We start from the raw sequence: 21,973 nt of genomic DNA, 5'->3' as shown, positions 1-21,973 counted from the left end.
TGTATCAGAAACACTCAAAGAGTTAGAACATGTTTGTTCAAACCTATAACTTTATTTATTTTTTTCTTATCTGGCTCAAAAAACATTGAACTCAACACAAAGTGAGCCAAGTCCATATTTTCTGTGCCATATAATTAGCATTCCACATTCAATTTTCATTCCTTATTACAGATGTATTTTACAATGTGTACAAATAAAAATCCAATTGGATTAATACCAAAAACATATTTTCCAGTTAACCATACCAATAGTTCTCCTTTGCTTTCTCTACCTATGTCAGTGGATACCTGAAAAAACAATGCAATGTCACTGTGGAACTAAAGAAGTAAATTGACTTCCAAAGATGGGGAATTTTCAGTGAAAATGTGATTTTAGGAACTACTGAATAAATAAGCCATTGTTATTTTAAAATTAAGCTTACTCATATGAAGCTTGACAAAGCCCTGTCAATAACGTCTCCTAATAACTACCTTCTTCTACGAGAATATGATGATCATAGAAAGGTGGTGATAAATAATAGCCTGTTTTCCACCGCAATGCCATTACTCACCCATATTTATAACATGCCATTTACTGAAGCGTGCATGTTTATAGGCTCTCTGGAAAAGTCTGATAAGGGCAGTGACTGGTGGTGGGCTACACTCCAAACGGCTGATGCTCAAACCTCCTTTCCCTATTGATGCCGTCTTTCAGCGAAGCCGGAGCAGAGCGCTCTGCATCCTTCAGCAGTTCATTTTCTGCGCTCTCCGTCAGTGATGTGGTAGTGGGCGCGAAAGGAATGCAAAGTCACGCTCTTGTGCGCTGCCCTTTGGCTTCATTATTTACTTTACACTCTTCTACCTGAATGCATCAGAAAAGGCTCTTTTTAAGACTTTTCCCTCCCTGCTTGCTTTTAGCAGGAGCCTGCTGCGTGGCAGTGTTACTCTAATTTAAGCTGGCAGGAGGGCATGCTCGATGGTTTCACCAGGTGCTGGGCTGGAGGGGTCTCCTCATTGCCATGTTCTGAAAAGCTTCATTATTTTTTCCCCTTTTTCCAATGCCTACCCCCCCGCCTTTGGCATGGTGGTTCTTTAATTGCAGCCCAGGCTTAACTCAAATTCTTCCTGAAAGCATTTTTAGCCAGTTCCAGAGTTGCTTTTCAGTTACGAGGGCTGAATGGTAGCTTCAACGGCATATGTATATCCAGCTTAGCAAAGCGGGTGCATAAAGGAGGTAAGAAGGGTCTTTGTTGTGCTTTCAAAGCTTCGCTATAAAACTTCAGCTTCTGCCAGTGCCACAGGAATTTTTCCAGAGCAAGAAATAGCCTAAATAGCTGTTCCACTGATGGCTAATACGGAGAACAAGAAATAATTATCAGGAATTAACTCATAACTTCAGCATGAGGATATTGTGGAGGGTCTACTGAAAGCGGACAGCAGAAAACCAGCCTGAAACTTATGTCAGAGCTGCCAAACTTTGCAAAGCTGGACCGAGAGCTGAAACAAAAGCCATGCTGGTATTACGCTCTGCTGATAATGTCCTTCCATCAGTTGTGTGGCCCTGAAACAACCTCATCAGACGGTCGTTTGTCAAAAACAAATTTAGAGCAATCTACCATATGTAATTTACAGCCGTGGCTTGACAACATACTGCAGTTATCCCCAGCAGACACAACTGTTTACATTTTATACACATAATTGGGTCTGGTTCAGTAACATTTTTCATTGGTGTGTCTGCCAAAATTATTAAGCTATTAGTACATGCTGAATCGGTGCCAAGCAAAATATTTGCCAATAAAAATGGCCTTATCTGTATAAATGCCAAAAAGGTTTGTGTTTTTTGGTGTGTGTGTGTGTTTTTAAGACTCTACTCCATATAGATATATGTATATGTAAATGTTTAACAAAGCTATGACTTGACATTGGTGTAGCATATTAGATCAAGATAGCCCAGTGTTTGGATGTGGCCCATGGGATCATATCTTGTCTGCCACATTTTCTGCTGTTGCTGTAGAGGAGACATACGGTGTCCAGCAGTAAAACCCATGGAGGAGTCTTCTTCCTAAAGTACTTCCTAGCAAGGTGTGGAGGACTAGGCATCGTATCCATACTGAACTTGTGGGGGAGAGGAGTCCTCAAGCTGGCATTCAGCCCCCAGTATGCAATGCTCAGCCCACCCTTTAAACATGAACCCACAGCACTCTGCAGTTCAGATCATCACATCCGCTCTGGCATCCATCCTTCTGTCTAACTCCCCAAAATGGGTATTTAAATTCACATCCAATCTTCACCACCCACAAGGAATTACAGAAGCTCCGCTAGTTGCATTTTTTTTTTTTTTAACATGCAGTTTTGGAAATCTTAATGTACATTGGTTTTGTGACTGGTCACAGGGATCAACAGAAAAAGAGCAATTTTGTTACTGGGAGTTAGACTTTTTTTTCAGTACTGTCTGCAGCTTCAACACCGATTCAGGAAAATGCTTTCTCAAAACCACTTACCCACACTGCGTCTCAGCTTCCCAACTGAAGAGGAGGTGTGCTATGTTATTTAAAAATGCCTCTTTTTAAATCATGTGGAGAGGAAAATAGTTTGTAAGTAGCAACTCTTCAGGAAAATTTTCTTCCACCTCCTCAGGAAATAGGTTGTTTGCCATAATATTCTCAGCCCTTCTTATTCAGACCATCAAAATGTGAGTCCCTCAAACTCTCCGACTGCTCAAGCTCTCTCCTTCCCCATAGCCCATCCATGGGAAGCAAAGAATGACCTGAACTCCCACAAACTTAAATAGGAGTCAATTTGTCTTAAATTTATGGGGAACAGGGCTGATGATTAGTATTGAGCCTCCTGTGAGGTTCAAGAGCAATGCTGAGATAAAGAACAAAGGCACAAGCTTTACTCTTCAATGTAATGGGACATCAAAGATGGGCACTTGTATTTATTTTGGTTAAAAGATACATAATCAACATAAGAAAGGTAGACTACAGAACCTGCAAATCTAAGTGACATGATTATAACATCAGGCCTCAGTTCAAATAATGAAAAGGGTGCAAATTTTGCACCCACATTAAAATGTCTGCAGTATAGCTATCTACATGGGTTTTACAGGTGCGGTTCATCTTATCCTAATGTACAGATACAAAATACATCAGCTAAAGAGCTCCACAGAAGTCTCTTTCCCTTCATTGACTACAGATGAAGTCCACACTGACTAGCCAAAATATGGATGTCCGCACTGCAGAGAGCTAAAAAATAAGGCAAGGCAAATTCTACCTCTATGAATCGCCAAGTGCTTTTTGAAATCTGCTGAATTCCTTGGGTCCCAATACTTTGATGGGTCTTATAAGCATTCAATAAGCCCACAGGAGTTATTCAAAGTCTGGAAAGATCAACGTGCTGGTATTTTATTATTTGATCAAACTGAAAAAACATATTCAGTTTAACACCTCCAGATCATGTGTTTCCCTGGGATGAACATACAAATGTATGAAATACAAGACTTCAAAACCAAGTTTAATTCCTCCGTGTTTTTAAAGAGCACACTGAGAAAAGCACAGGTTTTCATATCATCACATTCTGCTATTTTTACTGCTTTTTGTTTGCTTTTAGTCTACTTTTTAAGCTAATCTATGCTGAGTTGCACCAACTCTCCACTCTTTGGATGACATTCCCTTAAAGCCATCGGGCATGAAAGGACAAGAAGTCAGCTTTGATCTCACCTTCTCTATATTTGAAATAGGGCCTTTATCTTAATGTTCTCAAGTTGTATGTCCTGCTATGATTAATACAGCCATTAGCCATCGCTTACTTATAGTTTTTTCAATCAATCAATGTGCAACACTCATCAAGAAGCCTTGACACTAGTTTTAAATGATTTTTCCATATGGTAACCAAGAGACAGCATTCCTGCAGTGCTGGCTGTGCAGCTGCACAAGGTAAGGTGGTGGACTTTGTCTTAGGGAAGGCAAAGAACGGTTGGACTCAATGAACTTAAGATTTTCCAGCCTAACATGATTCTATGATTCTATGAAGACAACAAGGCTGTGTTCACACCTGCATTGCCTTTGGGCAACGTAGGGTTCAGCTTCATCTCACCCAACCTGGCTGACGCGTCTAGGTAAGAAGATCGTTTGGCATGGATTTTCCTTCATTAATCGGTGCAGACAGAATGGAAGCTCCTGAGGGTGGTTTCCTCATTAAGACCCTTGAATCTCCTCTGGAGTTGTCTATATCTGGAGGAAGCCCAGGGGACATAGGAAGTGGGATTCATCTCACGAGACAGCTGCCCCTTGCTAGTTTTCTAGACTCCCCTTATGTATAGAAAATAGAAAGAAAGTTACACTTTTGTGCTCAATTTAACCACCCTGTTTTATATGTTCATTTAAGGTGAGAGGAACTGGCCATTTAAAATGCCTTTTTCGTTCTGAAGTTTATAAGAGGCACCTAAGGTTTTTTAGGTGAGATGAATACTGCCTCAAATAGAATTAGGCGGGGTGATTCCAGGATGTAACTCTTCTATTCATTATTTTACTGTATTGTGAAAATGGAAATTCATTGTTTCTTCTAATCAGAAAAGAGTTATTAAAATCCTATTAAAAAAATGGTTATAAAAATTGTATGAGAAAAAGAAACACGGGACAGTTTTGCTGGAAGGGACTGCTCTGGCATTGCTCTCCTACGTCTTACATCCCTACTTCTGAACGCATCCCTCTCCTCTTGCTCAGTTCCCAAGGGCTACGCAGCTGCTCTGAGAAAGGCACCACTCTCCATGCAAGGGATGACAATCCCTTATCACTTCCACCTTTCCACCCTGACAACTGCTGACCATGAAGGGAGCAACACTCAGAAAGGAACTGTCTTTATTTTATTTTTTTTTTAAATCAGCAAAGAATAAAGCCCTCCACCTGCTATTGTGCAGCTGAGTTTCTAATCTCCGGTGCCAGCGCAGCTGCTGGGAGCTAACCCTCAAGCAAGAGAAAGCGGGTTCAGACACGCATGCGGCAGGACAGCTGTGCTGATGTGATGCAACACACACGTCTCTACAGCACCAGGAGAGATACCCCCGGTTGTTAATTGCTGGGCAAAATTCGTCAGTTCGCCCATGGGAAGCATCTCTGGACTGCATTCAGCATGCTGGTATAGAAACTGGAGTCAGAATTATTTCACTTGATTTTTCCATGGAAACACGTGGTCAGGGATTTTTATTTTTATTGTTTATGATAAGCCATAAGGAGGTGGCAACTAATCCCGAGGGATAACTCCACATGTCAGTGTTGGCTCCAGCTATTGGTGGGACTGATAAAGGAAACAGAATATGATCCTGCCTGGCAGGCTCTGGAGCCACTGATAATCTGATAATGAGTGCTACTTATTAGGTGCTTTTCCATGTGTTTTCTTTGATTTAGAGTTCAGCCCCTAAATACCAATCTGTTCACATTATCAGCAAAACGGTTTGCAAGGCCTTTCGGAGACCAAGCAAGCAAATACTTCCAGACCCCTCTGCAATTCTTATTTTTCTGGCCAGAGCTCATTTGTCTGCAGCACATTCAGGTGACAGGCCTGAGAAAAGTCACCTTCAGCTTATGCACAAAGCCAGGCATTAAATGGACTCAGAAGGTGCTGCACATCCACCGTGTTTGATGATTACCAGGGCCCTCTGCTCTTCTGACAATTAAGCCTGAAATATTGTGACAGCCGCCACTGGGGACTGAGTAAGGGATAGGGGGAGCTGCATGTTTGAGTATCAAAAGTGAAGGTAAAGAGCCAGCACTGTGGGGCCATCAGCAGTTAGATCGTTTTACAGTTGAAAGCGGTGAGATAGGTGCTTAATTTCAGACATCAGTTGGAAAATGACTTCAGTTTTCTTATCTGTAAAATAGGCCTAATTCTATTTGCCTTCCTCCAGGGGAGCACAATGCATTTGGTTTACTAATTGGTTTGGGTGCTTCAGGCTCCTTAGGAAATATGAAATACTCAAGCAGTGATGAAAGGGCTGTGAGCACAGGTGCGCCCTGCAGTATACAATAAGCATCTAATCCATATCGGATACTTATGCCAGTTTAGAGAGGAAAAGCAAGTCCTGAACAGATATTTTTTCTGAATTAGGAAAGACTATAAAGGTGTAGTGGAGTTTGAAAGAATTTCAAATGAGGCATCAAACCGAACTTTATTTGGTTTGGTTATTAATATCCCAAGGAATCTCTCATGAGAATGAAAGTGTTGAGGCTATCCCTTGACTTAATTATAAATTTGTTCATTGTTTATGTAATATTCTGGCCTACCTAGAGCTTTCATTTGCACATGTGGTTCTTCACTTAAAAGGGTGATTTTCTTCAATGTGTGTTGTACAGCACTCCCAACACAGGTCCATTTTAATAATGGGTGCAACCGCACATGTTGAGATATTGGGATGGACTCAGAAGGTCCCCTAACACGTCTATTTGTAAAGCACTCTCAGGCTTGTTAAATGGTTACGGATGAGGACAGATATTTCAGATTCTAGGATGTGCCCCATGAAGCCAACTCTACCTCAGAAAAATGAAACTAGCCAGAGATGGGTGTACTGATTTTGGCTGGGATAGAGCTAAATTTCTCCATAGTAGCTTGTATGCTGCTACGCTTGTCTTCCCAAGTACCTGTTAGGCGTGATGAAGCCCTGCTTTCCCAAAGATGGCTAAACATCTGCCTGCCGATGGGAAGTAGTGAATGAATTTCTTATTTCACTTTCCTTGCACACGTGGCTTTTGCTTTGCCTGTTAAACTGTCTTTGTCTCAACTCACAAGTTTTTGCAGTTTTAACCTTCCAGTTCTCTCCTCCATCCCACTGGAGGGGAGTGAGCAGGCAGTTGTGTAAGGGTTAGCTGCCTACTGGGGTTAAACCATCACAATGGGTTAACCTCAAAAATGCCATGGTCCAAAATAACAATAATTTCAATCTTGAAAACCCATAAGGACACAGAACTTTGTCTTATGGTTAGACACATAGTCACTGGGGAAGTGAAGGGATTTTAGCTCTTTCCTCCACCTGGCATAACCCAGGACACTTGTCATTTGATGTGCTTACCAGCATCTATCTACAAACCTGTTCCCATTATTGCTTACTAAGATATGCCTTCCTTTGGGTTTTTATTATATGTACATGCACATACATATCTGTTGAGGGGAAGGGAAACTTCCAAAGTTCAGAGTATTATAGAGTAATTTATGTTGTAGGGAACCTTTGGAGGCCATCTAGTACAACCTCCTGCTCACAGCAGGGCCAAGTTTGAAGTTGGATCTAATTGGGGAATTAGATCAAGTGGCTCAGGGCCTCTCCCAAACCAGTTTTGAATATCTCCAAGGATGGAGTTTCCACCTATGCCAGTGTTTGACTAAACTCACTGTGAAAATTATTTTCCTAATCTCTAAACAAAATTTCCCTGTTGCAACATGGACCAGAACAAACCTTGGGAGGCTTCAATTTGTTTCCTTAAAAGGCTTCCACTATGACACATTCCCCACTTGCAAAATAGAAATAACATTCCTTAACAGATGCACTTTTCTGTCCATTTCCTCTATATAGAGCAAAAGTATTTGGGTATGAGAAATCCAGCATTTAGTGCAAAGGGTCTCTGATATAACTCACACTAACAGATAATTCTCCACTAAAAATGCTAAGTGATAATGGTGATGACAAATATATGAGAGAAACATCTTTAGGTGCTTCTGTTTCCGAGAAATTTGGCTATTGGAAACCTCCAGAAATTTAAAAGTACATTCAAATCTGCAAGGACAATACTCAGTTTGAGTTTTGAGAGAAGGTTTTGGATACATTTTTAGTAAAATCTAGTTTCCATATCAGATAAAAGCCCCTCAGAAATCACTCATGCCACACACGAGGCACTCCAGCATCATTAACTGGTGTGCAATGTTGATTTTCACACTGCAAATTTGATTAAAAACAGGAGTTTATCAGTGAAATGCTGAAATAGCCTTGAATATGGGGAAGTGAATGAGTATAATTGCTGATGGGTTCTTTTTATTATCAAGGAGTCTTGATTATAGCTTCATAGACTTAAATTATGGCAAATCTAGGACAAGATCAATTTAGTATCTACGCAAATATTTATATGAAGCTGGAGGTTGGCATATATTGATCCGCTCATAAGGAGCATAATTCTGTTTGCAAAATGCATTGGCATTGAGCAGTGGTCTTTCCACTATCTGCTTCCTCAACAGCAAGGAGCTGCAAGTCATGAAGAAAAAAGAAAACACAATTTGGGAAGTCAGAGGGCTCATCCTAGTCAAATGGAGCTGTGAACCCAAGCCAGTGGTTAAGGACCACCCTTTAGATGGAGACTGATTAATGCCAGGGTATGTATTGTAAGTAAATTGATAACCAGCTCATGTAGTAAGTCAGAAATCCTGCTTGAAGGAAAATAAAGCATTTGGAGTATCTATCATAGCCTAATTTGTCAAGCTGGCAGTTGTCCATGGGTAACATCACCCAGGGCAGAGCATCAGCTGCAACATCCCGAGTCTCCCAGCATTCATGAGAGGTCGCCTTGATATAAAGTAGAAGAGCGTTTCTAACTTGTGGGATGAAGAAGGATCCTTGTGAAATGATGACCCTCCCCAACAAAGGCTGCTTTTGTGGGAGGAAAAGGCGTGTGTGGGGGCAGGGAAGAGAGGAGGCCGGATTACCTTTTGTTGCATTTGACAGTTGAAAAGGCCCTGGTGAATAATTACCCTTAAAACTAACAAACAAGGAGAAAGAAAAAAAAAATGCAGAAAAAAAAGAAGAAAAAAAATCCTTGACCCCTCCCTGTACACAATAGCTCCCTTTGAAATAAAAACAAAATAAAAATAACTTGTAGGGGAAAAAAATAACTTAATTTGACTTTCTGCTTTGAGCAAGTGTACACACACACATAGATATACAATTGGAAGGCTCCCACTGTCACATTCATCTTAAACTTTTCTAGGCTTGGTCCATTCAGCAGCAAATCTTATACAAAATGCAATAAAAAATCAAGGGAAACTACAGCAGCAAAAAGCGCACCCTTGGTTGGAGGCCCCATTGTTTTAGTCACAAAAGAATGATGCCTGGTGAGCAGCAGTTGTCATCTGTTTTGCATACTCTTTTATTTTGCTCTTAATTGGCATTATGTGGAAACTTATCTAGAAGGCCATGGGAACCAAAAGGCATGCCTTGCCCGCTCCTTCTTTGAACAAGCAGAACCCAATTAAAGCACAATTATCTCTCTTTTGCTATTAGCATCCTCATCTAACAGATAGACACAGAGAGGAGAATTGTGATTAGTCCGAGAGCAGCTACCTTTTCTTATGAAAATTCTTGTAAAGATCATAAAGAAAATAAAGGAGGCACAAGTGATCCAGGCTTTGGTGAGCTGAAGTGCAGTGTTTTTTTTAAATATTTGATCTGGGTCTCTGGATGATTTCTAAATACATTTCTTTTCACCGGGGAGTAACTGACGTAAGATTCAAAATGCACTCGTGGATTTGTATTTGCAAGCCTGGAAAAATAAAGGAGATGGCCAAAGAAGAAGAGGAAAAAAAGACACAGGTGTCTTCCCAGAAATCCCAAGGTGTCTCAGAAAGCCATGAACTTGACAATTCCACTACGGTTCCTCTGGCATGACAATGAAAAAACATCTCAGGGGAAACAAAAAGACCCTTTTTCAAATTGGGGCCCAGAGTCAACCTCCAAATCCATACCCTGCTGCTGAATATTGCAAAGCTGCAGCCAACACATGCGTTCCTGCAACCCCTACGTCCACATGGACCTTCAGCACTCCAAGATGGCTGTGACTTGGAGAGGGTTGCAATGACATCACTCTTAGGGCTGTTTTTTCTTTATGCAATCTTTGAGGTGTCCTCGGAGAATGAACACTCACTGCTGATCCCAGTTACATATGTGCCTGGCTATTACGGACTTCAAAGATAGCTCTGCATACCTTCCATATCAGAAGCCATCCCCAAGTTAGCAAACATTTGCACTACCACTCATCCTGTCTCATCAGCAGCTACTAAGAATATGCATGTATCAGGAAACGTCATGCATTTTATCGCTTCAGCAAGTCATGCCATCATGAAGCAGTACATGTCCCACTTGTATCCCTCAATTTTCCCCCTGGATGTAACTACAGGCTTTACAAAACTGAGCAAGGAAACAAACAAAGAAGCTTCCTTTTTTTTTTTTTTTTTTTTTGACTCTCTAGGATATTCCACTGCTTTGTTTTCATGTGTGGCAGGTCCAGCTAACACACTTTGGTGAAGAGGAATCCAGTGTGCCAATAAGGAGAGCAGAATACACCTCTTAGAGGTGCCCCAGAGGTGCCTGCCTGCTGCCCCAAGGTATTGTCAGCAAATCTCAGTGTTAACATTTTTAAGATGTTCAGTTTTACACTCATTGCATGGGCTTGCTAATTGAGTTCATTTCCAAAACAAGTTAACAGAATAATGCCTGGTAGGATGGTTTTAGGATGCCGTCAGCTCTTTGACCTCCCACAGCAGATCTCCTGCCTGCTTTCCTCCCTGGAGAGCTCAGGGCTACAGCTACGCGATTCTCCTACCCAAACAGAAAACACTGCCACTGTGTATGTGATTTTTGCTTTTACCACGGTTGGCCAGTGCAATGGGAGGGAGAAAGACGATGTCCTCTCTCCAAGAGCCACCTGGAAGAGAGGCAGCTGCTGCAGACTCTCTAAATAAGCAGGGCAATTGCAAACAGGGAAAACAGTCCCACTTGTACACCTGTCAATGGATTTATTCTTAGATTTCTTGGAGCTTCTGATAGCGGGGTAAGCGTGCTGATAGATCACCAAGGAAATGTTAAGGAATTGGTTAAAGAGATCAGAAGAGGTTCAAACAATGGGGAACAACGTGGAAATTATGCCACTGCATTTAACTACAAAAATACAAAATTTCCTCTGTGCCCTTCCGTCATGTAACACCCAGAGGCTGCTCTGAGAGCAATGGGGTAGGATGAGCAAACCCCTGTCTCCCAGCACAAAGATGAAACCTGCAGGGAGACAGCTGTGGTGGAAAGGATCGAAATTAATGTCAAGCAATAAGATGAGATTTTTGTTGAGATTTTGATGAGATTTATTGCTGCAAATGTTCTCCCTGGCAAATGTCACACCATCAAAATGCAAAAAACCCCAATAGAATTAAGAAAATAAAGCGAAACTCAGAAACATCGTCCAGATAAATGGCAGCTTGAAACTCAGTCCTCAGACTGTCAGGGTCACGGATGGCCTCCTTTGTAAGCAAGCGTGTAGGAGAAGTGCTGAAAAGCCCTTTCACCTCATCAAGACCACCACCTATGACTGCAGAGCACACGTTTTACAGAGAGCAAGGACATTTCGCTGGCATCCTTCGCAGTGTGGCTGACTACCTGGGAACATCACTTGGAGCAAATTCCGCAGCTGAGCACTGCCCAGCACAGCTGCAATTTTTTTACACATGGTCTAATGCAGGTGAATTAAGATCCTGTAAAGATAAGCAGAGTATTCTGCATTTGCCTGTTGAAGAAGCTTCTTAGGGAGCCTCTCCTGTTCTGTCCTTGGTTTGACTGCCAGAAGAATGACTCCTTAGTGCCCGGTAATTGCACTTAAAAGTGCCAGCTCCCTAGCACAGACAGCAAAAATTGAGGATTGCAAGTGAATTGTGTGTTTGACTTGAACGGGGCAACAATGCTGCACAAGGCCGGCCAAGCTAATTTTTATTTTCCCAAAAGGACTGAATACTCTGTAGATCTGAGTGCATGCCTCAGGCATGCACCCGCCTTACCCTCCCCACAAGCACCTTATATTTAGCAATCCTTGGAGAAAACAAATTGTTTCCATCATGCAGGGATGAACAAACCTCCTTAAGCCAGATGTCCAGCTCAGAAAAACATTTCTCCAGCCTTTGGATTCTCTATACTTGGGCTGCTGTTCTCACAGGCACTTGTATTTCTTGTTTCAGCTAGATTTGGAAGATCCTTGTGAAGGCTGCCACATACTGTTACTTGTCTTTTCAGAGCTGAGCTGTAACTCAGAGGTGCTGATCTCTGTATTAAAATCTAACATAATTATCTTCCCCAACAAGGCTACATTAGGTTAATATACTGCTAATAGTAAGTGTTCAGGATAGTACTTTCAGCTGAGTCAGACTGTCCATTCCTGCTAACAGGTTAAATGTATTTAAAAAAAGAACTTGCTGCTTTGCCTAGACCAGATAAGAGTCATGTCTGCTTGGCATCCATTGCAGAAAAATAAACTAGACTTAATTTAGCAATACAGTGCAAAAGGTGACTGCTCCACTTTAAAGGCACATAAACCTTACCAAATTTATGATTGTCCATTATTATCACTGGTAATACTATGCTGTTATAACAAAATGGAGTCAGGGGAAGGATCTCACCTGTTGAAGTGTATTTTAAATTGCCTTCCTTATTTAAGCCTGTCCTTCAAGTTAGGACTTAATAGGACTCCTCACAGGAGCTAAACACATGCTGAACAGTTTTGTGGCAGTAGTACTCAAGGGTGCTTTCTTGTACCGGGTGAAGACAGATCCTATAGCTCACTTTCATTTATTTTTCCATACTTCTGTGTTTTGGGTTATCCTGTTGCATGAGAGATGAATGCCTCTTACTCACTTTCCTGTTTGTTTTGCCGTATGATATGCAGTGGCTTCTTAACCCCAGTGAGAAAGCATGTAAAAACCAAACTTCCCCAGCAGCAAAATTGAGGATAGAGTCATGCACAGTTGAAAAATTAGCATTAAAATTAGATGGAAAAGCTCTGCTTTTTCATACAGAAACATTTTGTGCTCTCCTGCAGAATGGAAACTGATGCTTATGCATCCCAAAGTAAATTTCACTCCCTCTTCCCACCGTCCTCCCCACCCTATCAGTCAACATCTAATTAGAATCTGTAAATTAAAACTAGTCTAGCCTGGGACAGCCAGAGCGTTTGAAAGCTTTACCACTAACAAAATTAGTTTACCTCAGCCAATATGGATGAGCAAAAGCAAACTGGGATGAAAATCCCTGGATGTGTAGTTCCCACTGGAGCTCACAGTGAAGTCAGCTCTCTGTACCATGGGTGTGGGTGACAAGCCAGGGCTTGCACTGAGTCTCCAGGGGTGACAAAAGGCACCATGGGCCATGCTGCTCAATCACAGCTGCAAAGTGAGGAGTGTCGAGGAGCTTTGGCTGCATTACAGTGGGGTTAGACTTGCTCTGGGACAGTGCTACAGTGCTGATAGGAGATACACATGTGCTGCCCGGGGGAAAGGGGTGCAGGGATGGAGAAGGAACAGAGGATGCAACAGCTGCCACTGCGGCATCTGCACCATCTGGTGTCACAGGCTGTGACTGTAGCACTTTTGATGTACCGGCTGTGTTGGCCTCATGCATGACACTGTTAGATCTGTCTACAATGTACATTGCGAGATCATGCAGAGATAAATAAGGAAACCCTGAAAGCAACTCGGTAAGATCCTGAAAGCAGCAAAACCATGCTAGAGTGTCTGGACGAATCAGCCTGTTCGTGGAGGTGGGTGGCATGTGTAAACGGTGTTGTACTGTGCAGGCTGTGGGTTAAGCCTATGCCATTAATGCTCTCCAAATAGCACGTGGTTTTCAGAAGGAAGATGGTATGTATTTTGGTGTATTATTAGACTACAGGGAGATGAGCAATAAGTATCCCCAGGGGAAGATTTCTCTGAGATACTCCATATCCACAGCTAAAGGTGGTTCCACTGCTATGAATCTACCTCTTTTTCCAAACAGCGTAATGATGGGATCTTTGTTATGGCGTTGCTGTTTTGTAACAGTTCTTTGGAGGGTGTGAGATCACATCTCCTGCATGTCACAACAGGAGGAACAAAACCTAGGCTGAAAATAACTTTCTTCAGCAAAGCAAAAGAAAAACAAAATCTGATGTGTCCAAGAAATACATCTGCAAGTCACTTGCAAATCTGAACAGGAAGAAAATGATTGACTGACAATGTACAAGCAGTTCTCGTATTAAACTTCTGATTTCATACTATCTTCTACTCCCACCCCTCTGTGCACCCCACAACCAAGTTGCTAATTACATCCTTCCTATTGTTTTGCCAATTCCTCCTCTGGCAAATAATGGGAGGGGAGAGGATTATGGAGGCTGATGCACTTGACAGCAAAAAGAAATAAGCAAATGAATAAATAAATAAATAAATAATGCCTTTAGTAGTCACAAAGACCAGCCTGTTTCATCCTTCCTCCAGTATCTTGAGCCAAACTTCAAGGGTTATTCAAGAAAAATGATGATCACAGAATCACAGAATCGTACAGGTTGGAAAAGACCTTTAAGATCATCGAGTCCAACTATCAATTAATGCTTAATTAACATTGCATGACAGATTGACTTGAATAAATAGAACCTTTTAAACTAATGTCTCTCTATCTCGTGGGTTGAAACAAGATGCCTTGTGGGAGAATGAGCAGCTCCCTGTTATTATGTAACATCTCTATAGCTGTAGCACCTGGAGGCTTTAAGTGCATCACTAGCCCAACGTGTTCGATGCTGTATAAATATACAGTTGGTAAAGACGCTTATCTTGGATTTGTAGTGTAAACGAGAAGATATGCTGTGTAGATCCTGTGACAGGTAGATCAAGGCTAAGAAAACAGGGGACTTCAGGAAATTTGAAGAGATGCATACATTATCTAGCAGTTTCTAATTAGCTGGACAAAGGGGATTTTTTACAAAAAACTTATTCCCCAAAAAGTATTCATATAAAGTGTTTGTAAACATCCCAAAATACATAAGAGTTGCCTTACGGGGTTTAACAGGAAAATAGAGAGGAAAAGAGTGCACAGGTTGCTGTAGAATGGCATGAAACCCAACAACAACAGCATTTTCAAGCTAGAGAACCTAATGCCATCCAGCTAATGTTATCTTTCCTCACCTGAGTAAAAATAGTCTGATCAGCAATGAACCACAGTTTCCATCGAGAGCTGCAAGTGAGCAACAACTCTGAAAATCAGCCTGTTTCCAGATCAGTGTTGGCTGCTCCAAAGCAAAGATGTTGGCTGAAAAGCACCCTGACAAATACTCTACCTACCCTGAGGCATTTTATTCCTTTTAACAAGACGGCAAAATAACAGCCCCTATTATTTGTACTGTTCATATTCATTTTGTGTGCACATTGCCTTTTGCCAGCTCGATTCAGCAGATAGCAGTGGACCAGCCAGCATGGCATTCCTGGGAGGGGGCTATAGACTGGCCCCTTGAGGTGGAGATGTGATTGCCACATAGCTGGCATGGCTGACTCCATTGCCCAGTTGGACGTAACTGGGAAAAGTGCCATGATTCCACAGAAAATAATTGATTTGGGGTCTATTATTGACCCTCTGACCTTTTGTCACTGATCAGATCATCTGGCAGCAAAAAGGTTATTAAATGCATCAAAGTTAAGAAAAACTGAGTAGCAATATTTTTTTAAAAAAATGCTTCAGATTATGTTGACAAGTAAGAATTCACCTTCAGTAAAGAGCCATCTAGATATGTCCTTTGAACTTACCCATCTCTTAGTAAACAGAGCTTGTCGTGTTCAGTGACTCCCAGCAATTTGGAGAGTTTTATTTTAGAGATTTCCTCTCCTTTTCCTCACTCCTCTCAGTTTGCTGTAGGCTGTCACCTCATTATACTGTTACCACTTACCATGAATCCCTGACTTTGAAAACATTTATTTTTCTGACAATTTTTCACCTCTTTTTTTTTTCTTTCTTTGATGCGTAGTCATTATCTTGCAGTGAGATCTTTCTCAGGGCTCAACTTTTTGAATCCTGGCTACAGACACAACATTTCATCTCACACCAGCCCTGATACTTCCAAGCAACCCAAACCCTAATACACTGTATATTTTGAGTAGGCTAGATATGCATATATATATGTGATATATATATATATATGAGACAGGTTCTGAGTTCCCAATGAATTCATAGTGTTCATTGTTATTACAGAAAGAAGCACTTTAATTTCTTATAGCAGCAAGTGGTTCCTCCCCAAAGAGTAAAGAACGAACTCCTGGACATAACGTGCAGGCAGAATTGTCATGCTTTCGGAGCTGCCTCCTATTATTTATGTCAGTATCTGTACAGCGCTGGTGATTAAAGCACTGGTGTTCGCTAACCACTTCCATTCTATCTTGCAAGTCAACATAATTCTGCATCAATTTCATTTAAATATCACTTTATATTCAGGGCTATGAGTTTCAGAACTCCCCCTACCATACTTGTAGTTTTTTTCATTAACAGCTTTTCATTCTCTCCATTCATCACTCATGTCAAGACTTTCCAAGTTGAGGTGAACATTTCCTGCTTCTTTATCTACGGGTAGGACCCTGTAGGTGCCCCAGCCCTCATCTGTAGTGTTAGGTGCTGTATGCACACCTTCCAGGTGACAAGCTCTTAAAATCTGATTAGAGAAGATAAATATCAAAGGGGAACTTTGACCCCACGTCACAGATGAGAAATAAGGGCTTAAGGGGCATTAATTCCTGCATTCATCCCATCTAGCTTTGGGCAATAGCCATGCATAATTCAGGTGTCTAGCTGCCCTAGACAGCAGTCTACAAAGAAAGAGAGAGCAAGAGAGAGACAGACTTCTCTACATGCAATTCATGTGCTGTATGGACTAAATATTTTAGAGAGATACAGTGTCCTACTGCCTGAACTGGAAGACTGGATTACTCAGCTATTAATTTAGATCTCAGTACCATTTTCAAAATATCTGCACACCCAGCTATTTCTCTCACATGTTGGAGCACCTTTTGGGGAAATCTGATCAGATTATCTTTCGCAGCTGCTAATTAATTCTCTTCTTCAGTTCTGCCTATTACCCACTTAAAATCCACCCTAGCTTTCCAGCCTAAATGTGAATATCTGAAAACTTTCTACCTTTTTGAATCTGTCCTTGGGTCCTCCCATTCCTGCTGTCTCCACCTCTCTCTATATACAGGATCTTACAAGTTTCCTTCATGAGAAAACTGTCTAATATAACAAGACTCCCATTATGTGTCACTTTCTAGTCCTTTTCTCCAATTGCCTCATCTTTACTATTTCATCTGAGATGCAGCACCTTCTTCTTACTCCCTTCCTGGACCTCCCATTTACCCCATTTTGTCCCATCCCCTCCAAAACTTCTCATTCTCCACTTGTCCTTTCAAAATAGAAAACCACCAGACTTTCCAGTTAGACAGTAATTCCAAAAACACTGGTTAAAAATCTTCCTTTCCTCTCCTCTCCTCTCCTCTCCTCTCCTCTCCTCTCCTCTCCTCTCCTCTCCTCTCCTCTCCTCTCCTCTCCTCTCCTCTCCTCTCCTCTCCTCTCCTCTCCTCTCCTCTCCTCTCCTCTCCTCTCCTCTCCTCTCCTCTCCTCTCCTCTCCTCTCCTCTCCTCCCCTCTCCTCTCCCTTCCCCTCCCCTCCTCTCCTCTCTTCTTCATGTCTAACTAAAACCAGCACATGCTTTACAATCACTGCAGACCTCAATCTCCAGATCCATTTTAGAACTTTTCCTTTGCTTTCAATATCTTGCATCTCACTGAAGCCACTCCTGCCAACATCTCTAATGAGTCAGTCTCCTTTGCCAGATCTTAAGAACTTGCTTTTCATATGTTTCCTCCCTATTTTATCAGCTGCCCAAAACAGTCAACTATTCAGTCTCACATTTTTGATATTTTGCCCTCCTTTGGCTACCTCAATTCATCTCTAGGTTATCTTGTTTGTCTTTTTCCCCCTTGATAAATCTGCATTATTCCTCCTTCCAACTGTGAATGCTTTCGTTCCTTTCTCTTCTCTCACTACTGGGTAAAAAACTACTCTACTCTTTGCTGGGTAAAAAACTGGCTGGATGGCCGGGCCCAAAGAGTTGTGGTGAATGGATTAAATCCAGTTGGTGGCTGGTCACGTGATGTTCTCCAGGGCTCAGTATTGGGGCCAGTTCTGTTTAATATCTTTATCAAGGATCTGGACAAGAGGATTGAGTGAACCCTCAGTGAGGTTGCAGATGACACCAAGTTGGGTGGGAGCGTTGATCTGCTTGAGGGAAGGAAGGCTCTACAGAGGGATCTGGACAGGCTGGATCGATGGGCTGAGGCCACTTGTATGAGATTCAACAAAGCTAAGTCCCAGGTGCTGCACTTGGGTCACAGCAACCCCATGCAGCGCTACAGGCTTGGGGAAGAGTGGCTGGGAAGCTGCCTGGAGGAAAAGGACCTGGGATTATTGGTCAACAGCCAGCTGAATATGAGCCAGCAGTGTGCCCAAGTGGCCAAGAAAGCCAATGGCATCCTGGCTTGTATCAGGAATAGCGTGGCCAGCAGGACGAGGGAAGTGATCGTCCCCCTGTAGTCGGCACTGGTGAGGCTGCACCTCGAATGCTGTGTTCAGTTTTGGGCCCCTCACTACAAGAGAGACATTGAGGTGCTGGAGCGTGTCCAGAGAAGGGCAAGGAAGCTGGTGAAGGGTCTGGAGCACAAGGCTGATGAGGAGCGGCTGAGGGAACTGGGGTCGTTTAGTACGGAGAACAGGAGGCTCAGGGGAGACCTTGTCACTCTCTCCAGCTACCTGAAAGGAGGTTGTAGCGAGGTGGGTGTCGGTTTCTTTTCCCAAGTAACAAGCGATAGGACAAGAGGAAATGGCCTCAAGTTGCGCCAGGTGGCCTAGGAGGTTTAGATTGGATATTAGGAAAAATTTCTTTAGTGAAAGGGTTGTCAAGCATTGGAAGAGGCTGCTCAGGGAAGTGGTGGAGTCACCATCCCTGGAAGTATTTAAAAGACGTGTAGATGTGGTGCTTAGGGACATGGTTTAGTGGTGGGCTTGGGAGTGCTGGGTTAACGGTTGGACTTGATGATCTTAAAGGTCTTTTCCAACCTATAACGATTCTATGATTCTATGATTCTGCTCTTAATCTCTGTAATCTAACCCACAAACATAACTTCAATATTAACACTAGACAGATGATGATGATACAAGGGATAATGCAGCCCCTCTGCTGAATGGGGTAGAGGACCTGGTAACAAAGAACATAGAGAAGGTACTCAATGTCTTGTTCATTGTGGTCTTTACTGGTAAGACTTGCCCTCAACAGTCCCAGGTGGCAAAGTCTGGAGCAAGGAAGACATAGCCTTGGTGGAAGAGGATCAGGTTAGCGAACAAACTGGATATGCATGAGTCCATGGGACCTGATAGGATGTACCCATGAGTGCTGGGAGAGTTGGACAATGTCCTTGTGAGGCCATTCTCAATTATCTTCAAAAGCTTGTAGGAATTGAGGAAGGTTCCTGAGGACTGGAAGAACGCATAGATCACTCCTGTCTTCAGGCAGTGCAAAAAGGAGGATTCAGGGAACTATAGGCCAGTCAGCCTTGGTCCCTGGGAAGGTGATAGAGCAAATAATCCTGGAAATAATTTCTAAGCATATGAAGGACAAGAAGGTGATTGGGATTAGCCAGCATGGATTTATGAAGGAGAAATCATGCTTAACCATCCTGGTCACTGTCTGCAGGGAGATGAGTGGCTCAGTGGATGAGGGGACAGCAGTGAATGTTGCTTATCTTGACTTTAGTAATGCGTTGACAGTCTCCCATAACATCCTTATTGATAAACTCAGCAATATGGCCTAGATAAAGGGACAGTGAGGTAGACTGAAAACTCCCTGAACTGACAGGCTCAAAGTATGAATGGCACGAAGTCCAACCAGAGGCCAGTCACTGGTGATGTACCCCAGGGATTGATACTGGGTCCAATACTATTAACCCTCTCATTAATGACCTGGATGAGGCAGACTGCACCTTCAGCAAGTTTCCAGATGATACAAAACTGGAAGGAGTGGCTGGTACACCAGAGGGTTGCACTGCTATTCAGAGGGACCTGGACAGGCTGGAGAAATAAGCCCACAGAAACCTCCTGAAGTTCAACAAAGGAAAGTGCCAAACCCTGTCCCTGGGAAGGAATAACCCCAGGCACAACCACAGGCTGAGGACAACTGGCTGGAAAGCAGCTTGGCAGAAAAGGACCTGGCAGGGGTTCTGGTAGACACCAAGTTGACTGTGAGCCAGCAATGTACTCTTGAAGCAAAGAAGGTCAACAGTCTCCTGGGCTACATTAGGCTGAGCATTGCCAGCAGGTTGAGGGAGGTGATTCTTCCCCTTTGCTCAGCCTTGGTGGGGCACATCCAGGTGCTGGGTCCCTTTCTGGGCTTCCCAGTACAAGAGAGACATGGACATACTGCAGCAAGTTGCTTGAAGGGCTATGATGATTTTTAAGGGAATAGAGCATCTCTAATATGAGGAGAGGATGAGAGAGCTGGGGGTATTATTAAAGTTCATAAAACCTGATGGGTGGGGTAAAGAAGATGGAGACAGACGTTTCTCAGTGGTGCATAGTGACAGGACAAGAGGCAATGGGCACAAACCAAAATATGGGAAATTCCATTTGAACATTTGTAAAACCTTAATTGCACTGAGGGTGGTCAAACACTGGAACAAGCTGCCCAGAGAGGTTGTGGCGTCCTCGCTCTTCAAGATATTAAAAATCAACTGGGCAAAGCCCTGAGCAACCTTCTCTAGGAAAACCTGCCTTGAGCAGGTGGTTGGACTAGGCGATCTCCAGAGGTCCCTGCCAACCTCAGATATTCTGTGATTCTTTGATTCATGGTTCTACTTCTCTACCTTCTCCTTGTCTTTTTCTGCATACTCAGGAGTCTCAACTTTGCTTGCTTTCCATTTAAGGAGTCCCAGCCATGATCTCCAAGCAACCTTCCTTCTCTTTCACTGTGGACATTGCCACCATCTTGTCACATGCCCATAACCTTGATATCAGCTTCAACTCCTACTCCTCTTCCAGATGCCACCTCCCAGTTACATTGAAGTCTTGCAGATCTGTTTTGTATACCATACTTAAGATAATGCCTTTCCTCTCTGTCTACCCATCCAGGTAAATCTCTTATCTCAGCCTTTTATCATTGAACACCTTAATTACTGCAGAATCCCTTTCTCTGATTTTTCACAGATGTAAATTTGCCCTGATGATATTCCCTGTATGCAAAGGCCGTTTTCCCAGATATAGTATTGATTCCCCTTCCCCATTTATATCAAAACTAGGCTGTCTGCATCCAATGAACCCACACAACCATTTTCCATAGTCCATGTGCTGGATTTTCAAGTGAGTGCTATTTTCTTCCATGCCGCTCCCCATAAAGATCAATAAAATAACCTTGTTATTCTCTTCCTTTCCCTTCAGTAATATCTAGAAAGCACTGAGAAGGGCTAGGCTGCAGACACCCTATTACCATTGCCTGTCATACTGACCAGCACTTTCTTATTACATCCATGGGTCTCCGTCTGTCTGTCACTATCCATGGCTTCTTGATTTGTACTTAGATGTAAGTCATTTCATGCAGAGAACGTCTATGTTTCTAGAGTGCCTGGCACAGTAAAAATGAGTCCTTGACTGGGACTGTAAAGCAAATTATCATTGTCAGATAATAAAAATAAACACAAATCAATAATAGACATATTCTAAATAAATTAGTGAAATTCCTCACAACTCCAATTAGAAAAATTTGCACAAGAAACATTACAACTATCATAATTTGATTTTAAACAACAAAGCATAATTAAAACATCCCATGTACTGGAATTAGTACTCACTTTTTGTATTTACCTTCTTAGATTAAATATCTAGGAATAATCCATCAAATACTTCTTGTAGGATACAGTTTTAACCTGGACATGTGTTATTCTCAGTCTACCTGTAAAAAGACAGACAAAAAAAAAAATAGTGTTTTGTTTAGTGATTTTTAACTTATTTGCTATCCTGAATGAATTAAAACCAACTGCTAACAGTTAGATAGGGCACATAAAACAGTCATCTATACATCCGTGGTTCCTAGTGTAATATCACATCAGCACTGTACTAGGGTATGCTTATTCATCCCATGGACGTAAATGTATTTGTT

General features: G+C 42.3%; 1 protein-coding gene across 1 annotated transcript in view; it reads right to left on the bottom strand.

Annotated features, from left to right (window-relative positions):
• TENM4 (teneurin transmembrane protein 4) overlaps positions 1-21,973 on the bottom strand; it is a 514,257-nt gene that overhangs the window by 381,095 nt on the left and 111,189 nt on the right. Inside the window, exon 2 of the mRNA XM_072850823.1 lies at positions 21,666-21,766. The gene's annotated coding sequence lies outside the window, so the exon portion shown is untranslated. The remainder of the gene's footprint in view (positions 1-21,665; positions 21,767-21,973) is intronic.

The sequence above is a fragment of the Ciconia boyciana genome, chromosome 1 (genome assembly GCF_034638445.1).
Source record: "Ciconia boyciana chromosome 1, ASM3463844v1, whole genome shotgun sequence".
Classification (NCBI taxonomy): domain Eukaryota; kingdom Metazoa; phylum Chordata; class Aves; order Ciconiiformes; family Ciconiidae; genus Ciconia; species Ciconia boyciana.
The sequence above is the reverse complement of the archived record's forward strand: the minus strand, read 5'-3'. Positions and strand labels throughout refer to the sequence as shown.